Raw genomic sequence first — 20,714 nt, 5'->3', positions numbered from 1 at the left:
GATTTAACCCAGATCTCTTGACTGGGGGAGAATGTCTGCATTGTCAGCATTCCGTCCATCATTTGTTTGTTGTAACGCTTTTCGCCCTAAGTGGGATGGGTATTCCCAGACGTGGGACCCGTGCTCACTACGCCACGGGAGTCAAGCTATTCTGGCTGATGACGGCTGATAGCCAGAAACCGGTCCTAGGATGCTTGATTCCGGTCCAGGGAAGACATGGCTTGGCAGTTCGGGCTGGACTGTTCCCATGAGGCACAGGGTCAAGACTGATTTGCATATGGCCATGTCTGAACTGGGGTGGCGTAGTGGGCAAAAGAACGATGGATTTAACCCAGATCTCTTGACTGGGGGAGAATGTCTGCATTGTCAGCATTCCGTCCATCATTTGTTTGTTGTAACGCTTTTCGCCCTAAGTGGGATGGGTATTCCCAGACGTGGGACCCGTGCTCACTACGCCACGGGAGTCAAGCTATTCTGGCTGATGACGGCTGATAGCCAGAAACCGGTCCTAGGATGCTTGATTCCGGTCCAGGGAAGACATGGCTTGGCAGTTCGGGCTGGACTGTTCCCATGAGGCACAGGGTCAAGACTGATTTGCATATGGCCATGTCTGAACTGTGGTGGCGTAGTGGGCAAAAGAACGATGGATTTAACCCAGATCTCTTGACTGGGGGAGAATGTCTGCATTGTCAGCATTCCGTCCATCATTTGTTTGTTGTAACGCTTTTCGCCCTAAGTGGGATGGGTATTCCCAGACGTGGGACCCGTGCTCACTACGCCACGGGAGTCAAGCTATTCTGGCTGATGACGGCTGATAGCCAGAAACCGGTCCTAGGATGCTTGATTCCGGTCCAGGGAAGACATGGCTTGGCAGTTCGGGCTGGACTGTTCCCATGAGGCACAGGGTCAAGACTGATTTGCATATGGCCATGTCTGAACTGGGGTGGCGTAGTGGGCAAAAGAACGATGGATTTAACCCAGATCTCTTGACTGGGGGAGAATGTCTGCATTGTCAGCATTCCGTCCATCATTTGTTTGTTGTAACGCTTTTCGCCCTAAGTGGGATGGGTATTCCCAGACGTGGGACCCGTGCTCACTACGCCACGGGAGTCAAGCTATTCTGGCTGATGACGGCTGATAGCCAGAAACCGGTCCTAGGATGCTTGATTCCGGTCCAGGGAAGACATGGCTTGGCAGTTCGGGCTGGACTGTTCCCATGAGGCACAGGGTCAAGACTGATTTGCATATGGCCATGTCTGAACTGGGGTGGCGTAGTGGGCAAAAGAACGATGGATTTAACCCAGATCTCTTGACTGGGGGAGAATGTCTGCATTGTCAGCATTCCGTCCATCATTTGTTTGTTGTAACGCTTTTCGCCCTAAGTGGGATGGGTATTCCCAGACGTGGGACCCGTGCTCACTACGCCACGGGAGTCAAGCTATTCTGGCTGATGACGGCTGATAGCCAGAAACCGGTCCTAGGATGCTTGATTCCGGTCCAGGGAAGACATGGCTTGGCAGTTCGGGCTGGACTGTTCCCATGAGGCACAGGGTCAAGACTGATTTGCATATGGCCATGTCTGAACTGGGGTGGCGTAGTGGGCAAAAGAACGATGGATTTAACCCAGATCTCTTGACTGGGGGAGAATGTCTGCATTGTCAGCATTCCGTCCATCATTTGTTTGTTGTAACGCATTACACAATGCTGCACGCCGCACACTGCTGCACGCCGCACACTGCTGCACGCCTCACACTGCTACACAAAACACTGCTGCACGCCTCACACTGCTGCACGCCTCACACTGCTGCACGCCACACACTGCTGCACGCCACACACTGCTGCACGCCACACACTGCTGCACGCCACACACTGCTGCACGCCACACACTGCTGCACGCCACACACTGCTGCATGCCGCTGCACGCCACACACTGCTGCACGCCACACACTGCTGCACGCCACACACTGCTGCACGCCGCACACTGCTACACAAAACACTGCTGCACGCCACACACTGCTGCACGCCACACACTGCTGCACGCCGCACAATGCTACACGAAACACTGCTGCATGCCACACACTGCTGCACAGCACACACTGCTGCACGCCTCACACGGCTGCACACCACACACTGCTGCACACTGCTGCATTACTCACTGCTGCATGCTGCACGACACTGCTGCACGCAGCATACTGCTGCACACCGCACACTGCTGCACGCCACACACTGCCGCACGCCGCACACTGCTGCACGCCACACACTGCTGCACACCTCACACTGCTGCACGCCGCACACGGCTGCACGCCGCACACTGCTACACGCCACACACTGCTGCACGCCACACACTGCTGCATGCCGCTGCATGCCACACACTGCTGCACGCCACACACTGCTGAACACCACACACTGCTGCACGCAGCACACTGCTGCACGCCGCACACTGCTGCACGAAACACTGCTGCACGCCACACACTGCTGCACGCCACACACTGCTGCACGCCACACACTGCTGCACGCCGCACAATGCTACACGAAACACTGCTGCATGCCACACACTGCTGCATGGCACACACTGCTGCACGCCGCACACTGCTGCACGCCACACACTGCTGCACACTGCTGCATTACTCACTGCTGCATGCTGCACGACACTGCTGCATGCAGCACAATGCTACACGAAACACTGCTGCACGCCGCACACTGCTGCACGCCACACACTGCTGCACACTGCTGCATTACTCACTGCTGCATGCTGCACAACACTGCTGCACGCCGCACAATGCTACACGAAACACTGCTGCATGCCACACACTGCTGCATGGCACACACTGCTGCACGCCGCACACTGCTGCACGCCGCACACTGCTGCATGCCGCTGCACACCACACAGTGCTACATGCCTCACACTGCTACACGAAACACGGCTGCACGCCACACACTGCTGCATGCCACACACTGCTGCACGCCGCACACTGCTGCACGCCGCACACTGCTGCACGCCTCACACTGCTGCACGCCACACACTGCTACACGCCGCACACTGCTGAACGCCACACACTGCTGCACGCCGCACACTGCTGCACTCCACACACTGCTTTTATGCGAGTTTATGCTACTGACATTGTAAATGACAATGCCTTTTATTTGTTTTAAAACCAAAAGATAAATAAAAGGCATTGTAATTTTACAATGCCAATAGCTCAAACTCTTAAAAATGCGAGACCTATTGCATTGCAAATGCTTGTTACTTACAGATTGAACTCGGATCCGTAAACTTAAAGAAATTGCTTGCTTTATTTTGTATGCATGTACGTGCTTGGTGTGCGCACCTACAAAATGGTGCAGTTGTTTATGTCGTAGGCTTTTGCTCTCTTTTAGCCATGATGCACAACATCGTGGATGCGGTACAGCATGGCTTCAAACCACTGGCAAAGAAAACAGGTCCCAAAGGTGAGAGCAAATGGCTTCGCAAATGTTTGTCATTAGCGCTTCTAACAGAGTCAAATTAATGATTTTTTGTTCTAATGTTCTATGCAAAGCTTGGGAAAGAAACTACTTATACAGAGCACATATGATATACCCATACTAGCATGCATCTGAAAAACATGCTGCATGACATGCAGACGGCTTTTAGATTATATAAAGTACACAGATACAAAGGGAGGTTTAGATGTTCGCAACGTGTGTAGTTTATGAAATCACTGGGACTCTGAGATTGAAAATTTGTGGTATCTTCTCTTTATGGTCCATTCCTCTACTGAGGCTTCCAGAAATTTGCACTCAGGAGAGTTCTGGGGCTCCTTCTGAGGAGAGTGCCTATCTTATTCACACTGGTGACGAGCCGTTTGGGCAACGACCATGTCTCAAGAGGCAGTGTATTGATCTGTGACCACAGACTCTGTTTGGTGCCTGTATGCTGGACCTCCCAAACCCCACGTCCCTCCTTGCGAGGTCAATTTGAGGATGTCAGCACAGTGAGCTACCGGACCAATATTTGTGCACAACCTTCTCACGTGTTTATTGTCGAAGTGTGTTGCCTGAGGGGAAACAACCTTTACAACGCAACTATTACATCGCACTACACTTACAACGCAGGCATTACAACGCAACATCCTTTACAACGCATGACACTACAACGCATACCATTACAACGCATACCATTACAACGCAGACACTACATCGCATGTCACTACAACGCAGGCATTACAACGCATACCATTACAATGCATACCATTGGAGTTAGAATAGTAATTTTTAACCCCTACACTATCCACCACTTACCCTACTGTTGCACCCCCTGGAGTTAGAATAGTAATTTTTACCCCTATACTATCCAACACTTACCCTACTGTTGCACCCCCTGGAGTTAGAATAGTAATTTTTACCCCTATACTATCCAACACTTACCCTACTGTTGCACCCCCTGGAGTTAGAATAGTAATTTTTACCCCTATACTATCCAACACTTACCCTACTGTTGCACCCCCTGGAGTAAGAATAGTAATTTTTACCCCTATACTATCCAACACTTACCCTACTGTTGCACCCCTTGGAGTAAGAATAGTAATTTTTACCCCTATACTATCCAACACTTACCCTACTGTTGCACCCCTTGGAGTAAGAATAGTAATTTTTACCCCTATACTATCCAATACTTACCTTAAATGCAATTTAACATTATGCGTTGTAATGGTATGCGTTGTAAAGGTAGTATGCGATGTAATGGAATGCGTTGTAAAGGTAGTTTTTAAAAATGCGTTGTAGTGTCATGCGATGTAATGGAATGCGTTGTAGTGGATGTTGCGTTGTAAAAATTGCGTTGTAACGTCATACATCCTTGCCTGAGTGGTGTTGGTTTGCACACACGCGCTCTTGCTCGGTGAATTCAAATGAGTTAACCTCTGATGAAAGCACTCCCTTTCTTTATCACAGTTTGCCAAACATTTAATCGGTTCGCTGTGTGCTGTCTGTTATCTTTTCTCAGCGGGTAAGAACAATCCAATATCAGTAAGCACCCCATGCTATTATAACTTTCTCGCTGTTCTTAGGGAATCAATCTGCTCTGACTGATAATGCCTAATAGGCTGAAATGATTCTGTGGTTGCTTACGTTCCCATTCAGAGGGGATGCGGCCTATCAGTTTGGATTCCAGCTAGAGCCGGACCAAGGCTGATTTGCATATAGTTAGACCACTTCTGTAATTGTATTGTATTGCAGCATTTACATATCGCTTACTACCCCTATGTGGGGCGTTGAAGCACTTGCCTACATGGGTAGCATGCTACACTGGGTAAGGTGTGAGACTGGAAGAATGTTGTCTTTGTAGAGAGTATAGATATTTGGGACTCCGAGTTGTCCAGCAGTGTGTGACAGATCTCTTCAGTTACTCCATGTCTGTTCATTTGGTGATGTCTGTGTCTTTTTTAATGTACAGTGCTGGTGATAGACAACACTTGCAGCAGAGATGTCTTGTGTGAATGTAAGAGGTATAAGTTACAATTTGAACAGATGGCCGGATGACGAGAGCAGGACTTGCAGCAACTTGATCTCCCGTGGGAAACGAAGATGGACTTATGCACGGAGGTGCGAGTTTGAGGCTGCAAATATTGGCAGGGTGTTGGAGGGTCTGAAAGCTGTGATTACATTTTCCCACACCCTCCATGTCTCCTTGATGGGGAAAATGATAATACTACCTCGATGCCAGTATGTGAAATCCACAGGATTTTGTTTTTGCGGTGGTAGATAAACTGGTAGTTGAACTTCTGTGAGCCTCAGGGAGGAAATGGGTTAGCCTAGCTGCCCTCAAGTGCACTTGGCGCAAGGGAGGACTCAAGTTGTCCAACCTAGGTTTTTTTTTTATCAGGCAGCACAGCTGCAACACACAGTTCACTGGCTAGATGATCATGAAAACTAAGTACTAAGTAGCATGCTAGGTGTGGGGAGTGTGGGAGAGGGCGGTCAGGCTTGTGCTGAAACTGGCACCTTTGTGTCGGATATGCCGCTATGGACGCTGCGCCAGTTTAAACACCTTGCTCGGACTAGGTCAATAGACAGATGGCATGACGGCGAATGCGAACTCTTGCGAGACCTCCACCCAAATTATAGATTCATCACATTGACGATGTCATAGAAACATTTCAGCTGGGAAAGGGACAGTTCCTGTAGTTTCCAAATACTGCGGTGACGGCTCACGAGATATGGTCGACCTTCCCCGACATCCCCCAGATCTTGGGAACTCTGTAGCATATGGCTGGCGGCTGGAGACAGATCTCACACATATACACGACACTGAGGGAGGATATGCCTCTAGGTGCGCTGCCGCTGCACGCCAAGGGGCGAGAAGTGTTTGTGGCATCTCTATCAGCTAAAGACTAGGATGGGATCCAAAAGGGGGTAAAAACTACTTACACAAATGCATGGTTTAAATTATTCCAGTATAACGTGGCGCATCAAGTTTAGCTTATCCCATTTACACTACAATCTATATACTTAGCGCGGCCTCCTTCAAGCCGGGCTGCTCCGGACAGGGGGCGGACTTCCTACACATGTTTTGGGGGGGTCCAAAGATTAATAATTATTGGGAAGCAATCCTTAAATCCCTCATCGCAGCCATGGGGTGGTCTATTCCTAGGCCGGTTGGACCATGTCTGTTGCGACTGATCCTGGTCAAGAAAAAGGGGAAACTCAGTAGGAGGATCCTTCTGCTGGGTCTGGTCTTGGCCAAGAGTAGAATTGCCATATGCCCAATGTCCCCAACTGCACCCCAAATTACAGAATGGATAAGAGATATAGCTAAATGGGCGAATGATGAGGAGAGTCACATGAGGTAAACCACAAAGAGACAATAAACTTACAGGCACATGCATCAAACCTTTTTGCGATCGCAAACGGTGCGAATCGCAAAAATAGGCCGTTTGCGATCGCAAAAGTCAGTGTTGAAATGCATCAACTGTATATTTGCGAAAATCCATTTTTTCGCAAATATAAGGAATCGCAAAACATTCTGCGAATCAAATAGCGAATCGGTATTAGCGTGTCCCAATTAGCGAATCGCAAACAACGATTCGCTAAATGTATGCATGACAAATCGCAAATAGCGATTTCCATGAAAATCGCAAATTAGCGATCGCTAAATAAGAAGGATCACAACCAGGTGGTAATCATGAGTGCAAATCACAGACAGGTGAAAACCAACTGAAACCCATTTAAACACACCCAGAATGAGCCAGCACTGTTCACAATGGCAGGGATTTACCTGATGGCGAGGAGGATGAGGCTGCAGGCTGCCGCACAGAGACGGAGGCGAATGAATGAGCGCATCTTCAGAGTCCGCATAACTTTGCTAGGCCAGCAAGAGGATGAGATATACGACAAGTATAGGCTCAATGCAGCAATGATCCATGATCTAATCAATGAATTGGACCCCATAATGCAACGACAGACACGTAGGACCAATGCCATCCCAACGCATGTGCAGGTCCTATGTTGCCTACACCTTCTGGCGTCAGGCAGTTTTCAGGGGGTCATTGCTGTTGCGGGAGGTGTGTCACAAAGCGCACTTTCAAGAATATTGAAAGCATTCCTTGATGCCATGATGGCCGTGATCGGGTCTCATATCAAGTTCCCTACCACCGCGCTTGACCTTGCAAAAACCAAACAGGAGTTCTACCAGATAGCTCGTTTCCCACATGTTTTGGGTTGTATTGATTGCACCCACGTTGCAATATGTCCCCCTGCAACACAGGAATATATATATAGAAATAGGAAATGTTACCATTCCCTCAATATTCAGGTCGTTTGCAATGCCAAAAACATTATCACTGACATTGTTGCGCAATTTCCAGGGAGTGCACATGACTCTTATATCTTCAGGCAAAGTGGCATACACACCCGTCTTGTCAGGGGAGAATTTGGAGAGGGACATCTGCTTGGTAAATATGTGTTATAGTTTATCACTGTCATTGTACGTATGTCAATGTGAAGCTGCCACTGACTCTTTGCTCCATTACATGTAGGTGACAGCGCATACGCCTTGCGTAATTACCTAATGACGCCTTACCTCAATCCCACAACTGCCAATCAACAGAGGTACAATGCAGCACATATGTCGACAAGGAACATCATAGAGCGCACATTTGGGCTGTTGAAGAGCCGATTCAGATGTCTACATAAGACCGGTGGAGCACTGAAGTACAACCCTGAACAATGCTGCAAGATAGTAGCGGCATGTGCCATGCTGCACAACATAGCGACAAGGGGAGGAATGGACATCGAGGTGTCTGACAGCGATTCGGAGGATGGGAACCAGCAAGTGCCACAACACCATGCAGCACAAGGGGCAGGCGCAGCAGAAGGGCGTAGGAGAAGATTTGACATCACACAAAATTATTTCTGAGGTGAGTAATGATGACACAGAAACTGACTATTGCTATCAAAGTATTCTTTAATTAAATAAAATTGCCATGAGTGTTCAAGCACACTTGTAATCTGACCAGTGCAATGGACATAAGTGGTTTGCAAATGTCAATTCACTTGTCAGTCTGTGAAAAGTCAAATCCAAATAAATGGTTACGTCACCATAGTGGAATGCACTTGTACATGCCAGTCTAGCGCTTTTTCCCACGAACACCCAGACGCCTGTCAGACCCAGCATTGTCATCCGTTATGTTGGAAGCGGCGGGGGTACTGCTGCGTGTGTTGCGTCTTCCTGCAGTGCGGACTGGAACAGCCACACTACTTAGGCTTGAGCCACCCTCACTACCCTCTTCGGGCGTCGAATTGTTGGCCGCAATTGTGGAAGCATTTAGCAAATCAACTGCATTGGTGACCTGGTCCAGTGCTTTAGCCACATCGCCGCTCCAATGGCACATTTCAGTTTGCATGGTCACAGACCTACGCGCCAGCAGTGCAGTTGTCGTGGCCAATCTATTGTTTGATTTAGCAAACATTTTCAATTGCACCATTAGTTGACGATGCTGTCTCTTCTGGGATACATTTCCCTCATGCATCACCTTGCTCAGTTGCTGCACACTTTCTGACAGTACTGCTATGTTGCTAGCCATCTTGCCAACTTGCAATTGTACTAATCGTGTGTTTTTTGTCTGCAGGCGCTGCATACGGAGCATCTGTCCCTCAAGACCACCCCAGACATCACTTGGTTGCTCCTCCTGCTGTGTCCTGAGTGCTCTTCCTCTCCTACGCCGGGCTCTGTGATTAGTTCTGGGGACCTGTGGTTGTGTTTTTGTGATGGAAGTTGTCTGGCCATGGCTGCCACCTGGTGTTGCATCAGCCTCATCATCTTCACACTCCATGGTGACTAGGGATGGAACAGTAGCCCTGCGTGACTTTGTTGGACGTGAGGGATTTATTTGCACCACAGGTGTGTCCATCTGTTCACCTGCGCTGGTGTCCTGCATGTCTGGGGAATCGCTATCCACATCTTCTACACGTTGCGCATCTGTGAGGTGAAACAGTGCAACACTGTATTATTTCATGTCTGTGATATTAATTGCACAGTAATAAATATCTGCCTTTGTAAATGATTTTATACTCTATTAAGCTTTTTTGGGTTGTTACTCTGAGATTTGACATTTTAACTGCTTGACCTGACTACATCTCCCATAATGCCCCTCACCTACTGAACGCATTGTGTACTGGATGTTCAGGGTCTGCACTTGGGCTGTACTGTGGTCGAGTTCTACCTTTACATTTTGTAACACTAAGAAAACATACATTCATCTTACCTTCAGATGTGTTTGCTGCTCCGGACGTGTCCAGCTGGGTCACACCAACAACAGCTTCTGGCTGGATGGTGGATTCAATCAAGTCCTCCATGGGAGTGTTCCCAGTGTCTGTTGGTGTTCCCCCTCCTGTCTTCTTTGCCTCCTTCAGGCGGTCAGCTATGCGCACCTTAGCCCGACTGCGCAAGTCGTACCATCGTTTTTTGAGTTCTTCAATGGTGCGGTGTGTCACCCCAATGGCATTGACCCTGTTTTGGATCCGGAGCCAGATTTTCCTTTTCTCCTGCTCTGCCACTTTCAATGATGCCTTTCCAAACAGCTTGTCATGGCTGTGGACTACTCCCTCAATGAGGGTGTCAATTTCTTTTTCTGCAAATTTAATTTTGCGTTTCCTGCCTGTTTGGCTCTCCTCTGCTGTTTGTGAGGCTTCCATTTGATATCACAGGTTTCTCTTCTGTCTCTGTCACACTCCTGTTCTGCTCCCAGAGCCAGCTCCCTCCTCTCCCTGACACTGTGCACTGGAAATGAGGCTGGTGCTGCTCACTTCCTGGTTGTGATGTCATCAGGATGCATCAAAAAGCGACTTCGGTATTAGCGATTTCGCTAATTGCGAAATCGCTAATAGCGAGTTCGCAAATGCCGAAATCGCAATTTATTTAGCGATTTTTAGCGATTCGCAATATTCTCGCAATGTTTTTGTTGCATCGTGTTTTGCGATTCTTTATTTGCGATTCCTTAAAATTCGCAAATAAGGACTCGCAAACTCTCTTTTTGATGCATGTGCCTGTTACAGACTTTAGGTCTGGCCGGCAAACTCTTGGAGCCTACAGATACACTACCTCTGTGGATAGGCATGTTGTTATAATTGGTGAAAACTGCACAGACGGACAGAGGAGAGGTGAATGGTATACATTAATTTTGTCTACCTGATGCAAATTTTTTTGTGCTTGGTCATAAATTGTGATACACTAGAACTCGGGGTGGTTTACTGTTGAACTAATAGTTGAAATTTATGAAACGCCATTACTAGTGTAGCATTGTAATATGCTCATGATAAAATGCTAACAAAAAATGTATATATATAAAAAAAAAATGTATGCTGGTCTTAGTATTATTGTGGGCCACCACAACTGCTAGATAAGCATTACATAGCCACAGCAAACCATTGTCCAGGCTTTCTTAGCTTACCTGCATATCAAAAGTAGTTTGCTAGTTGGGTTGTTTCCAGTCTGTGGGTTGTAAGCTAAGGATTACACTTGAGGGTTCTACTGTTTTCTGGGCTCTGTTACACGGATGTGGGGTGGTGCAGTTACCCAGGAAATAGCCATGTGTTCAACTGTCTGTGGAAGTGTATATGATCCTGGGTTCATCTGATGCTAGCTGGTAGTGAGTTTCAGAGCTCGGCTTACACTGAGGAAGCAGTGCCCTCCTACGTATTTCTTATGGTAACGTGGCATAATGTTCAATAGTACAAGCCTGCAGCACTATGTTCTGTTTGGTTTGTATTGCTTGCATTTAACTAGTTGGTAAAGTGGCACTGTGAACTAAGAAATTGTGCTATGGACCGTGCCAAGAAAAATCACAAAAGGATAAGATTAATGAAGCAATTCCTGCCAACAATTTTTTGCTGTGCGACTCTGTAATCAGTACATCAATTTTCTTGGTGATATTGATTTGCATTTTGTATTGACTGTGGTGTGAAAAAAACTGTGCATGTTGCCAATTTCAAATACTTTGTCAATCACATTTTGCCTTTTTGTACTACGGTCAGAGTTGTCGAATCGAATCTGGAGTGTTTATGTAGTGGTACGGCTGATTAATCTTGCACAAATCAATGCTGGCCATTCACATGCAGTGGATGCAGTCATACTCAGTCTGCGCATAAAGGAAATTGGCATCTCATCTCTCAGCATTTCTTCTTAGACTGATACGCTTCCATGTTATTATTGTTCATTGCATTTCACATTTTAGTTATGTCCTGCAAATTTCAGTAACATTTGTGCAACCTATTTTTTCCTTATATTTATTGTTTACTTAAAAAAGCTTTCCAAATAGCAGTATCTGGAAAGTCAAGCAGAACATTAATAAAAGAACTTAGTTGAAATTATGAGGTGATGAAATGGTTGAATCACTGAAGAGTCCCCCAGAACAGCAAGCACTGATCCAAAGCTAATAGGCAGACATGTTAGGCTACCAATGTCTGAAAGTCGTTGAAACTGGATTCCTGTGTGAAGTTTTGGCCCCACACCTCACCTCAAGTGGCAAATTGGTAAGATAGAGGCCATTGTGGACAACTAAGGATTTCAGCAATTAATGATGGTATACCTATGATAGTTTAAGAAGTAATAGACAATTGTCCAAATAATGTAGTATCATGTACATATTCATTACCAACTTTAGTTTGCATTCAATTTTCACTAAGGTAATTAAAAGACATACAGAAGAGTAGGTGATAATTCTATTCTTATTCAAGGGGGCCGTCTCACATTTTCTCTGTTTATTCAACAACATTAGAGATCCCAAGATACTTTTGGAGGATTATGTCTTTAACTTTCTCCCATTCGGACGGAATTTTAACTCCCCTAAACGTTTCTGGCTTTCTCTATTTGAATGTTTCTTACAGGTTTGGGAACCAGCAAGTCTGAATGCCTCACCTCCCTATGAAGTATATGGGTGTTGCGGGGCCAAGCAAGGTTGGTGGCCCTCCCCATCGCATATGAAAGGAAGTTTGGGCGATAGAAGCAATAGTAGATCATGACACAACGGAAGCACACTTTTGACATCATTTCTGCGTTGCCATAAACCCCTAAGAAAATGTTTGCGTCTTTGACTGGTCAGAAAGCTAAACAAATTGCTTCACTGAGGGTCTACAAAGTCCTCGCTTGGGAAACAAAAGATCAGCCTACGCTTTTCGATGAACAGGCGTGATCCATTTGTGCACTTCTCACATCTTCTGAAAACAAGGTGAGTATATCCTTACTGAGGACTGCTCTGCATCTAAACCGGTATAAACAACCAATGTCATGGAAATGAGCAAAGGAACATTGGAAGTCATGCAATTCTTTAACGGTTTTCATGGACAAAATACTTCTGATGAAAAGGACGTAGAGTGAGCACAATTTATAGGTCAGAGACACTGAAAACTCCATCATCAATCACAATCTGATTTTGATTTGATTTGATTTGATTTTGGGTTTTGTAGAGCGCACAGCTACCCTTAGGCATCCCGGCGCTAGTGAACACAGTCCTGTAGGGTGGGAAGTCATGTGGGGGAGTGCTCAGGGGAAGAGTAGGGTCTTCAGTCTTTTCCTAAATCTGAGGTGGTTTTGTTCCTGCCTCAGGGAGAGTGGGAGGGCATTCCATAGTCTGGGGGCATTGTACGAAAACAGGCGACCACCTGTTCTGGCCTTCCTAATTCTGGGGACTTTTGCCAGGGAGAGGGAGTTGGATCTAAGTTGTCTGCTTGCACTGACACACACCTGCATGATGTAGGTCAACACGCCGCCGGTCCGCTGGATGTCGGCTGATGGGCTGTGTACAACTAGCATTGTAGTGCAAAACTGTAATTGCATGTAGCCGGCCCGAGGTGGATGTAGGCAAGTGCAGTATAAATGATTCTCGACATGTTGGATGTGTGTTAACAAAATGCAATAACATTCTTACAATAAAAAAAAAAAAAAAAAAAAAGTTGTCTGCTTGATTGTTGATGGGACACAAGAGGCCTGAGGATGGGAGGGCCTTCATTGTGCAGTATTCTATGGGCAATGCACAGGGTCTTGAAGTTGACCCGTTCCTTGACTGGCAGCCAGTGCAGACTTCTGAGGGCTGGCTTGGCCGAGTTCCTTGCTGCGGTTCCTGTGAGTATTCTTGCCGCCGCATTTTGTGGGCATTGAAGTCTGTGGGCTACAGAGACTGGGGCCCCCAGATATAGGACATTCCCATAGTCCAATCTGGAGTTCACCAGCCCCTGCATCAAGAGCTTCCTGGATTGAGGGGGGAGTAGATGGAGGATCTTTCGTGCCATCTTCATAAGGCCGAAGCACGTTCCCGCAGTTTTCCTCGCTTGTGTTTTAAAACTGAGATCCTGGTCCAGCCATATCCCTAGGCTTTTTACTTCGGATTTTGGGGATGGTGGAGATCCCATGCATGGTGGCCAGGGAAGAGGTGTGGGGATTTTATTTGGGTTTCCTAGGAGGAGTATTTCTGATTTTTCCCCGTTCAGTTTCAACCGGGACTCGCACATCCATTGGTGCACTTTTTCCAGACAGCTAAATAAATTGGTGAGGGCGTTGTCTGATTGGTTGAGGGAAACGACGAGCTGAGTGTCATCGGCGTACATTATTGATTTAATCCCAAAAGGTTTGACAACATCCTCGAGGGGAGCCATGTACACGTTAAAAAGTGTGGGGCTCAGGGAGGACCCCTGGGGCACCCCACACTTGAGTGCCTGAGCCTTGGAGATGGAGTGCCCATCTGTCACTTGAAAAGACCTGTCTTCAAGGAAGGATGAGATCCAGGCTAAAGCGGAATCCGCCACTCCTATCAGTTCAAGACGGTGAACAAGGGTTGCGTGGTCCACCGTGTCGAAGGCGGCACTCAGATCGAGGAGGATCACTGCCACTGATCCTCCTATGTCTAGTATGCCCCTAGCTTCTTCGACCACGGCTAACAATGCGGTATCCGTCCCTTGTCCTGGTCTGAAACCTGTCTGGGTTTGGCGGAGGAGATGGTTGGTCTCTAGGAACTCAGAAAGGTGTTGATTCGCTACTCTCTCGGCGATTTTGCTCATCGCCGATAGCAGTGAGATCGGTCTAAATCTGTTGGACTTTACAGTGCACCTGGAGTCCCACCTTCTGGCTCAGTCGCTTCAATTTCACCTCACGAAACACAGTTGCATCCAATTTCTTTTCCAATATCGTTTTCAAAAGGGAGCATGTTGGAAGTTTAAAAAAATTAATTTTATGTCTACCCGGCTTTACTCTGATGGGAAAGAGCAATCTGATAGTATCATAATAAAACTAAATAACTCTAACCATATCTTCTCTTGTACCTCAACACCTACTTACACAGATAGCCGCATGCTACTGCAATCCACAGCTGGCTCGGAGGCGCATATTAACACAATCAAAAACAGAAACAAGCACTGGGACAGCCAAGAAGTCTGGCCTTTTCAAACTTGCATGATGCTATTTTCCCCCCATTTTTTTATTGCAGGCCTATGACACAAAAATAAAAAAGAAGAAAAAGTAAACATGCCTTGACCTTAACGTGGTGGCAATATGCGTTCGATCAAATTTTAAATTCAAATCACATATTATTTTAATAAACAAGTATGGATGCTTACTAGCAGGTAGGTGTACTTAGAACAGGCACAGAAGCCTGTTTTAGGTTTCACGTATGTCACAGGAAATTATGATTCTTAGCGGTGCTAAGAACATGTTCTATTCACTGTGAATTATTATACCCTGAGGGCATAGTTTAAACTCAAGAGTTATTGAAAAACATAAATGAAGAATGGAAAAAAGTATTGGCAAAATAAAGAATTAGCCTACCAGCACTTGCACTGAATTGCACTTTCCTTTAGGCGGATGTGCAGATCTGATCACTCACAGTGCAAGACAGCCAGTGTCTGAAGGGGCAGACCACTGATCCATGCTTTAGTGTGTAGCAGGCTGAAGCAAAACGTGGATAACAATTCAACAGAGCAGTGAATTAATACGACTGACCTAAAGCCCCCTCTATGTGTGTACAGATGCATGTATTTTTGTATTATTTATATTCAATTGTTTATTTATTTTTTTATATTACAAGAGGCTGGCAAAAACAGCCAAAGGAGTCTTTAAGCCAGATGGCGAAGGAAAACGTTAATCTTGAGGATAACAAGTCCCTGCAGCTACATTTCCCCCATCCTTTCTTTCCATTTTCATTTTAATAATATTCCTCGTGTTGAATATGCATGTTACGTACATGCTCCAGTACGCGGAAGCGCACTGGCTTCCATAGTAACAACAAACAGACCACACGTCGGGGACATTACATAACCTGCGACATCCTCTGTAAGGAGGGCAACGTATTCTATTTCCGTTCGAGCTTTCAATCCTAAAAAAACACCCACTAATCTAAAAGGAAAAAAAAAAAGCTAAACCTCGTTAAGGAGATTGGCGGCCGCGTCCTAGTATTGGAATAGCACCAAATGAGGGGTTTTGTTTGGTGCACCACAACAGCAGCACGCGGCCAGCAAACATGGCGAACCTTTCTGGCGGGAATGTTATAGTTTTTGGATCCAGTGAATAATTGTTGCATGCAATCTACCGTCTGTGCAGCATTCTGTTGCAAAATATTCATAACTGTAATGGTACATGGCCGATACTCCTCTCCGGCTTTTAGAAGAGCGTTTTGGCAGGCATGAGTGTATATGATTATTTATGTTTTTATTTATTTTTATGTATACAGTGCTTTTACTAAATTAACTAAATAGCCATTTCAACAACCAGACCATGAGAAAATGAAGAAAATTAGTCCTAGGAACAGTAGAGCGTGAAAGACGCTATTGTTTGAACAGTGGACGTCATGAGCATAGGCTTTGACAAAGAGGGGCATATTTACATGGGGATATCACCACCAGAACGTCACTTGTAGCGACGTTCTGGTGGCGATATGCCCTTCTCCATATTTACAAAGCTGTTAAGCCATTTTTTGAGGCTTAACGCTGCCAGGTAAATAAGGCCTATTTACATGCATAATTTGCATGAAAGGGGCGTGCAGTGGGTGTTGCTGTGGGCGTTCCACCGCAACACCCATTGCTTTTGACGCTGCCTGAGATTTTCAAGGAGGTGTACATCTGAGGCAGCGCCAAAAACAAACACCATGCTAGAGCAGGCGTTAGAAGGGCGCAACGAGGAGACATACTTTTATTTCTCCTTGTTTCTGCTTTTTCGGTGTGTGCTGCATTCTGCAAGCAGCACACATTGAAAGAACAAAATGCCATTAATGATTGCTTAAATGAAGGAAGGTGTTCCCTCCCGCCCATTAGCAATCATTAAATAATGATGATTTGCTAATTCTATGTGTGCTGCAGAATGCAGCAAGCATAGAAGTAATACATCGCCATTAGTGATTGTTCATGAGCAGGAAGGGATACCTTCCTGCACATAATCAATAATTTCCTGCAACGTAGGCACCCCTGCGTTGGTGCTAGGCAGCTAAATGTAGTGCCAGCGCTAGGAAAAGCACAGGGGTGTCCCATATTCTTGTGAATACGGCGCATCCCTGCGTTTTGAAAATGTTGGAACGCAGTGCTGACGAATTTGGAACTGCTCCGCGCTTTCTAGTAAATATGCCCCAGAGAGTCTTTTGCACTTCCTGGCCCCCTTTATGGAGGTAGTAAGGCACTGGCTTCCTGGCTTCTGCTTGAAGGAGTACTACCTTAGAAGCCTCCAATGCTTTAAAAGCTCGCTCCTGCCTTTCTATGCCCCAGCAGCGGTATTGTAGACTTGTCTCACATTTCAGCATGTCTTACCAGTCACTCTCTTCTCTAGTAGTGCGTTTCTACTCATGGACCTCCCAAGCTATATCAAGAGGAGAAAACTCGGGGACACACTGCTAATATTGCAAGAGCATTTCTATGGATATTAACGCCAAAAGCATCCGACAAGGTGCTTACTGTGAGGCTGTTTTACCGGACCCTCAGCTAGTCAGTGGTTCTAGGGAGTTTTTAATGGCTGGTGTTGCAAGTTGCTACCGGTGTCCCAGTAAGACAGTTAAAAAGAAAGACTGCCGTAAAACAGACTAAAGGTCTGGCAGCTTCTGTGGGGGAGACAAAAGCCCAAAAAACAACTGCAGGATTTTAGGGGTGTGGTGTTACAGGTCAAAAACCATTGGGGCCTATAAGCAAAGTTATGGTATGTGGGATGGGGCATGAGCCGGGGAACAAGCAGATCTCAAATAGGTTCACATATCCTCAAGGTCATGTCTTTAACTATTGCAACGTTTACAAGTACTTGACATTCGGTCAATGGTGCCAAATAGGATGCAACTACTTGTCAACTTTGGCTGTCATTCACCTGAACTTTTCTCTACATATTTAACAGGCTTGTGTACAAGAAAAACAACTCCGAGTATTTGGGCATTTGCTACTGTGAGCCTTCCAAAATATCATATAAGCTTTTTAGATTTGAGTTTGCTAAGTGACTAACAAAAGTCTCGTTAGCAGCCTGTATCTAGGGCACAGGAAACATTTCAAAATCCTAAATGGTTTTGAGGAGTCAAAGTTAGGAAGGTGGCTCCTAGTGCTTAAAGTGGGATACCATAGTTCACAAGCCTTCATCTAGAAGCAATCATTCAGTTTCAGATGTGTGGCTCGTGTGGGTACCTCTAGGGACTAAAGGCACCTTTTGTGCCCATTTCATCTCCATTCATAAAGGCAGAAAGGGGATTCTGGACTATGGTTCAACTAACCAAGACTCCAAACTGCAGTATGTCTGCATTCTTAAGTCTTACTCAGGTTGACTTGATGCCAGAGTCAGAGTTACCAGCCATAGCCAAAAAACACTACCCAGTGCCTCCCTTTAGGGTAGGTAAATAATGTTATAAAGACAGAGAAAGGTACAAAGTGGATTGGAGATGCTGCATACTCACATTCCTGGAACACTCTCTGCAGGTCATCAATCCTTTTGAATCCAACATATGCTTCAAGTCCCACTCTGTCTAGCTCGGCTGCAAAGTTCTGAGCCTCAAGATATACCTCCACACGAGTTTCCATTAGCTAGAGCTTGCTCTTTTGTCCTGGTGAGGCATATTCGTTTTTCCACCAAACAGTTCAATTAACTCTACCTAAAAAGCTGATTGAAACAATAGTGCTTCTCTGTGTCCTTTGGTTTTCAAAGGTCTGGCTTGTTTGTTGCTGTGAAGGCATACTTATGCTGGGGCAATTGAGCTTCTTTTGGAACTAATTTGAGGGCACTGATGGAAAGTCAGAGCCAACTAAATTATATACCATCTCTGAAGGTTGAAATCCCAGCCAGCACAAACCATTTGAACTTTTGATGCCATTATTGGCGGGATTTGCAAGACAGATTTCAAATGTACCATTCTGGATTCCACAGAGCGTTGACACACTCCAAGCCACGCCTCTCTGTTGCTAAACAAGGTCCAGCCCAAACCATAGGGAAATCAAAGCTAAAGTATTGTTGTGCAGGAATTGTGTGTGTGGTCTCCATTTCACTCAGGCTACCACTCGACGTCTTAGCCAAGGCTCTAAGGGCAGCTGCATAGTGAATGTCATGTCCACAGAAACTGAAAAGGCCTACAATTTTGAAGGTCAAACTGAAGAACCACCAAAGCCAAACACTGGTGACCCATCAACAAAAAGTAAAAAAAATAAAACCACACAAGTAACATGCAACACCTAGTGAAAAGTATGAGCATATTAAAGGGGTAGTTCATTGGGTACATTAAGGTGGCCTGGGCCACTCCTCTCCACTTGGGAGACTGGAAAATTGTCTGTGGCTCTAATACAAGAATTTGCTGCAATACATAAGTCCACCAATGAGTTAAGAGATTCTGTGCTCTCCTGGAAAATGTAAGAAAATCATGGAGCTCTCTAAGTTGAACAAGTGCAGGATTGTAGAGCTTTCCTTACATGTGAGGTATTTCGTTCCTACAGTTAGGTCTACATTCACTGTCATGGACATTAGAAATCTTCGGCACCGGCAATGTGCTTTTTTACATAAAATACATGCCTGCAGTATTGATCATTCATCTCCCCTTTCCCTTTCATGCTGAATTAACTCTATCACTGGTCAATTCATAAATGTGTCAACTTACAGCGATAACTATAATACTGCATTACTTTTAAAACAGAGTGCCCATTTTAGACCTATCAATTAGACTGTGAGTGTCATTGTGGCGTACTGTGTTATTGTGTGCATCAGAGCCTCTTTTTTTAAAGAATTATACATGCTTTTAAGACATTATACACAGACTCAATATATTCTTTTTAAACCTTTTACACAGCTCTAGTAGGAATTTGGCAATTTATGGACTTTTATGTTAATTTTTGTTGTTGACCTGTTTCAGCCTCCTTTATAACTGGGTGCAATTTCGGAGTCAGTGAGACAGTGAACACTCTGTACTAAAAACTGAAAATGTCTGAAATGGAACAAACTTACAGACAGGAATAGCAAGGTAAAGGGGAAACGCTGAACATGAGGGTAAGAAGTGCAACAGAAAAGGAAACAATTCAACGTCCTGAGAGCAAGCGGGAAAGGAGAATGTACATATTATGGTATATTGAAAAAAAGGAGAAGTAAAACTAGTTGTAATATATAAAAAAAGTGAATTTCTGCATCAAGAGATTAACCAATGAGAAAGTAGGTAAAAGGAGCACTTCTCAAATGCTGCAAGGTAAGTAGTAAATTATGTGCTTAGCCGAGAGCACATGGATAGAAAAGCAAAAGGATAATCTCACATGATCCAAAAATCCCCAAGTCACAGGAATAACATGGGAGTTCAGGGCTACACACCCTGGAGCGCAGATCTGTGGGAAAGGAATGTCAAAGCCATGTCTACAACGTTCACTCAGAATTCAAGAGGCCAATATTAGATTTGGCTGTACTGTGTTCAATAGATGACAGAGACCCTTTGCTTTCACTGTGTACTGGACAACTAATCTGTGCACTTGCTAATTAAACTTTCTTTATGAAAATACAAGTTTCTATGGCAAGATGCAAACAGGGTCTTGGATTCCATGACACCAGTTGCGTCCCCCACTTTAGCAAGTCTGTCGACAGAAAAATAAACAATGCTTTTAATTCTGTTGAAAAGTGTAACTTAATTATAGTATCTTAATGCAACAACCTGGTTCATTGTATCACACTGAGCGTCCGTGCAGCGCTTGCTACCACTCGTAAGGTCCCCAAAAAGCAGTGCAATTCTTATACACTTTCTACAAGTCTGAGTTTCCATACTAGGTTG

General features: G+C 45.5%; 1 protein-coding gene and 1 long non-coding RNA gene across 51 annotated transcripts in view; one reads left to right on the top strand and one right to left on the bottom strand.

Moving 5' to 3' along the window:
* The window catches only part of EPB41L3 (erythrocyte membrane protein band 4.1 like 3), a 904,669-nt gene that overhangs the window by 499,772 nt on the left and 384,183 nt on the right, over window positions 1–20,714 (bottom strand). The window lies entirely within an intron of this gene.
* Window positions 6,970–9,542, top strand: LOC146832710 (uncharacterized). Its single transcript, XR_014961601.1, has 2 exons — window positions 6,970–8,396; window positions 9,108–9,542. It is a non-coding gene; the product is annotated as an uncharacterized LOC146832710 (long non-coding RNA).

This window comes from Triturus cristatus, chromosome 5_1 (genome assembly GCF_964204655.1).
Source record: "Triturus cristatus chromosome 5_1, aTriCri1.1, whole genome shotgun sequence".
Taxonomy (NCBI): Eukaryota; Metazoa; Chordata; class Amphibia; order Caudata; family Salamandridae; genus Triturus; species Triturus cristatus.
The sequence above is the reverse complement of the archived record's forward strand: the minus strand, read 5'-3'. Positions and strand labels throughout refer to the sequence as shown.